The 5,000-nt window shown below is 37.9% G+C and overlaps 1 protein-coding gene across 1 annotated transcript in view; it reads right to left on the bottom strand.

Moving 5' to 3' along the window:
- The window catches only part of Elk (Eag-like K[+] channel), a 686,579-nt gene that overhangs the window by 90,305 nt on the left and 591,274 nt on the right, over positions 1-5,000 (bottom strand).

Raw genomic sequence — 5,000 nt, 5'->3', positions numbered from 1 at the left:
TAGGATAAAATTCATAGATTTATGTGAAATGAGCTTGTAGAATGTCTTCAAAATAATAATTTCGATTAATACACAATATACACACACCAGTCCATACTATAATTCTGATGTTGATTCGTAATCACAATTTAAAAAAATAAAGCATTTATGAAAATCCCATCCATTACTACATGACCTAAGAGACTCCACCTTACACAAATTAGTCATATCACTAAATCACTTCATTAGTGGTTGACTTACACTTTTCTCGTTCTATTTCTGACCTATATTCAATAATAAATCGTCAATATTACATACATTAACTGGTCCAGCGTTCTTAACTATTTTGCCTTGGTTAATTTTACATTCGATAATTTGTTGGATTACAATATTGACTTACCAAAGTGCTCTCATAATGCACGTCCCCCTCTGGTTTGAACTTCACGCTCTACAATAGCATGCAAATCACATCCCAATGCATTTCGAAATCAAGAAAATAATCTTCTAAGATCATCTACCATTTATTGGTGCTAATAACTAAAGGACTATCGAGGCGACATCTGGCATCAACGATAGCATCCGAGTCCTTAAAAGAAAACAACCTCTAAACTTATTTCAGAAGTTTGGGACTTATTTATTTATTCTAAATCAATATGGGATAACTATTGCAGTACTGTGTGTGTGTGTGTGTGTGTGTGTGTGTGTGTGTGTGTGTGTGTGTGTGAGAGAGAGAGAGAGAGAGAGAGAGAGAGAGAGAGAGAGAGAGAGAGAGAGAGAGAGAGAGAGAGAGAGAGAGATATGACCTCCCTTTCAAAAGGCGTCAAACAAGTATTCGATGGCTTACGTGGAATCCCAGAATCGGAATGCGAGGCTCTTCATGCAAATCCCATTTGATCTGAATGATCTCACCAAGGCATTTACAATCTCACCGGACTAGAATTTTTTTTTCTGACATTAACAACAACAATCGTAGTAATATTCATCTAATAGGATTGAAAGTTTAATAAATAATAAAATTAATAAAATATAATTGCTATTAATGCTACTCATCCGTTGCTACAAAACGTAAAATCATTTTTAATGTTCATTAAAAAATTAAAAGCATAAATGAATTTAAGCCAAGATCATGCACTTCAGCTATATGGAATTTTCCTAAGTAATTAATTTTATGCAAATTAACATCCTACGATTAATTGCTAATAAACAGAATTGTGTAGATTTATAATAAATAAAAATTATAAAACCACCCCAAAAAACGTCAGCAAGAGCCCGTGTCTTACATAAGGTAAGGCAATCTACACACACACCCCAAAAAATTGACAACTGCTCTGTATGGAATTTAATATAGCTGCTGCCACGAGGTATTCATTAGTGTAAAAATCTAATTCTAACATAAATCTAATTTCATTTCCGAGATTAAGGACACACATTGACATACTTAACGCCTTAACCTTAACCAGTGTTTTAATTACTCCATCTAAACCAAGTAATTAACTCAAATCTTTCAGGGGTGAGGGAATGGGGTGGCATGCTTGAGCCATTCCCTGCGCCACGTGACCTAAATCTTTAGCCTTGGAAGAGAAAATATTTCTCAAGTTAAATGGAATCCAGAGAAATAGATGTATTTCTCCTCTGAAATTAATTTCCAAATGGAAATTATTCATAAGGTTATTAGCCATATTTACAAAGACAAAGGGAGAGGCCTGGAAGCTAAGACGTCGCAGAAAATTAATTATCACTCGAGTAAGAGAAAACGCTTCCTTGAGTGACGGAATTTGAACTAATTACTCAATATAATTAGGTATAATGGAAACTCCACTTTTTCAGCGTAAACTCCACTTTTTCAGCGTAATGTTAAACTCTACGCATTCTTTTTCTTTGTAAAATACGTAAAAAAGAAAGTAAAAAGAGTTGCCTGAATAATAAATTTTACAAATGACTCCAGTGTCTACGTGCTAAAATAATGTCCACGTGGCATCTAATTATGCAAATTGTAATAGAAAGCCTAATACAAAGTAAATGTAATATGGCATTACTTAAATATTCTGGTGCCGATAAATTTTTTAAGACCATATTCACACTTTTCTTCAACTTCTCAGAATTGATACATTGACGAAACCTAACATTGCACACTACAGAGATTTTTAACTGTTCAACTCGTTGTTCCAGTTTATAATTCTTACGTATTTACGTTATTTTCAACTTTCATCTGAATAATTAATTATTTAATACGAACGGACTTGTAAAAAATAAATGAAAAACTTCATCGATGGAATGCTGAAATGAAAAGTGAACAGAAAGCCTCGATTGATGAACAAAATAACATAGAAGAGGAAGAGACTTAATCCGCAGATGAAATTTCCAATTGGAAATCTACCACAACACATCCCTGAAACAAGAGCTGAAGAGAAAGCTAAAAAAAAAGGACTGATGAAAGAAATGAACAGAATCCAGAAAGAGATGAACAGAAAGCTCTAAAAAAACCATTCCTGATAGCAGAGCTGAACAGATAGCTCCTCTGAAAAGGGTTGCAAAAGAAGAGATCAATGGAGAGTTCTACAGAAAATTCCTAAAACAAGAGTTGACCAGAACATTTTAAAAGCGTACACCCGAAAAAAAGGACTTAAAGAGCTATAAGGGAGGAATCCTTAAAGAACTTAACTGTCTCTCTAAGCATGGACTACTGAAAGCGGTGAATATAAATCAATACAAAAGGACTCCAATAAAAAAAGAAGCGAATGATAACACCTACGAACCCACTCTTGCAAGAGAAGTTGACTGGAAAGCTGTAAAACTGAATCCTGCAAATAGAAGTTGATTGGACAGATCTACAACATGACTTCTGAGAGAAGTTGACTGGAAAGCTCTTCAAACAGACTCCTGCAAGAGAAGTTGACTGAACAGCTCTAAAAACCGACTCCTGCACAAGAAGTTAATTGGACAGCTCTACAAACTGACTCCTGCAAGAGAAGTTGACTGGAAAGCTCTACAAATAGACCCCTGCGAAGAGAAGCTGACTGGACAACTCTACAAACTGACTCCTGTAAGAGAAGTAGAATGGAAAGCTCTATGAACAGACTCCAGCAAGAAAAGTTGACTGGAAAGCTCTATGAACAGATTCCTACAATAGAAGTTGACTGGAAATCTCTATGAACTGACTCCTGGAACAAAGTTGACTGGAAAGGTCTAAGAAGACTCCTACAACAGAAGTTAACTGAAAAGCTCTACGAACTGACTCCTGCAAGAGAATTTGACTGGAGAGCTCTACGAACAAACTCTCGCCAAAGAAATAGACCGGAAAGCTTTATGAACCAACTCCTGCAAGAGAAGTTGACTGGGAAACTCTAAAAACTGACTCTTGCAAGAGACGTTGACTGGAAAGCTCTACAAACTGCCTCCTGCAAGAGACGTTGACTGGAAAGCTCTGCAAACAATCTCCTGCAAGAGAAGTTGACTGGGCAGGTCTACAAACTGACTCCTGTAAGAGAAAACGACTGGAAAGCTCTACAAACTGACTCCTGTAAGAGAAAACGACTGGAAAGCTCTACAAACTGACTCCTGTAAGATACATTGACTGGAAAGCTCTACAAAAAGACTCTTGCAAGATACATTGACTGGAAAGCTCTACAAAAAGACTTATGCAAGAGAAGTTGACCGGAATGCTCTACGAACCGTCTACTGCAAGAGAATTTGACTGGAAAGCTCTACAAAGTCTCTCCTGCATGAGAAGTTGACTGGACATCCCTATAAACTGACTACTGCAAGAGAAGTTGACTGGAAAGCTTCTATGAACCGACTCCTGTAAGAGAAGTTGGCTGGAAAGCTTCTATGAACTGATTCCTGCAAGAAAAGTTCACTGGAAAGCTCTATGAACTGACTCCTACAAGAGAATAGGAATGGAAAGGTCTATGAACCGACTCATGCAAGATAAGTTGACTGGAAAGTTATACGAACTGACTTCTGCAAGAGAAGTTAACAGGAAAGCTCTATGAACAGATTCTTGCAAAATAAGTTGGCTGGAAAGCTCTACGATCAGACTCTTGCAAGAGAGGTTGGCCAGAAAGCTCTACAAACAGACTCCAGCCAGACAAGTTGACCGGAAAGCTCCACAAACAGACTCCTACAAGACATGTTGACCAAAAAGCTCCACAAACAGAATTCTGCAAAGAGAAGTTGACTGGAAAGCTCCACAAACAGACTTCTCCAAAAAGAAGTTGACCGGAAAGCTCTATGAATTGACTTTTGCAAGAAAAGTTGACGGGAAATCTCTAATAGCAGACACCTGCAAGAGAAGTTGACCAGAAAGCTCTTCGAACAAACTCCTGCTAGAGAAGTTGACCGGGAAGCTCTACAAACCAAGCCCTGCAGGAGAAGTTGACAGGAAAGCTATATGAACAGACTCTGACAAGAGAGGTTGACTGGAAAGCTCTATGAACACACTCCTGCAAGAGAAGTTGACCGGAAAGCTCTATGAACAAACTCCTGCAGTAGTTGACCGGAAAGCTCTATGGACAGACTCCTGCAAGAGTAGTGGACCGGAAAGCTCTATGAACAGACTCCTGCAAGAATAGCGGACCGAAAAGCTCTACGAACTTACTCCTGCAAGAGAAGTTGCTGGAAAGCTCTACAAACCGACTCCTACAAGAGAAGTTGACCGGATGCCTCTACGAACAGAATCCTGCATGAGAAGTTGACTTGAAAGCTCTATGAACTGACTTCTGCAAGAGAAGTTGACTTGAAAGCTCTATGAACTGACTTCTGCAAGAGAAGTTGACTGGAAAGTGCTACGAACTGATTCTTGCAAGAGAAATTGACCAGAAAGCTTTAGTATCTGACTATTGCAAAAAAAGTGATCGGAAAGTTCTAAAAACAGATTCCTGCAAGAAAAGTTAACCGGAAAGCTTTACTATTAGACTCCTGCTAAAAAAATTGACCAGAAAGCTCTACAAACAGATATCTGCAAGAGAAGTTATCTAAAAAGCTCTACGAACAGACTTCTGCAAGAGAAGTTAACCAGAAAG

The sequence above is a fragment of the Palaemon carinicauda genome, chromosome 33 (assembly GCF_036898095.1).
Source record: "Palaemon carinicauda isolate YSFRI2023 chromosome 33, ASM3689809v2, whole genome shotgun sequence".
Classification (NCBI taxonomy): domain Eukaryota; kingdom Metazoa; phylum Arthropoda; class Malacostraca; order Decapoda; family Palaemonidae; genus Palaemon; species Palaemon carinicauda.
This window is presented reverse-complemented; position numbering and strand designations above follow the sequence as displayed.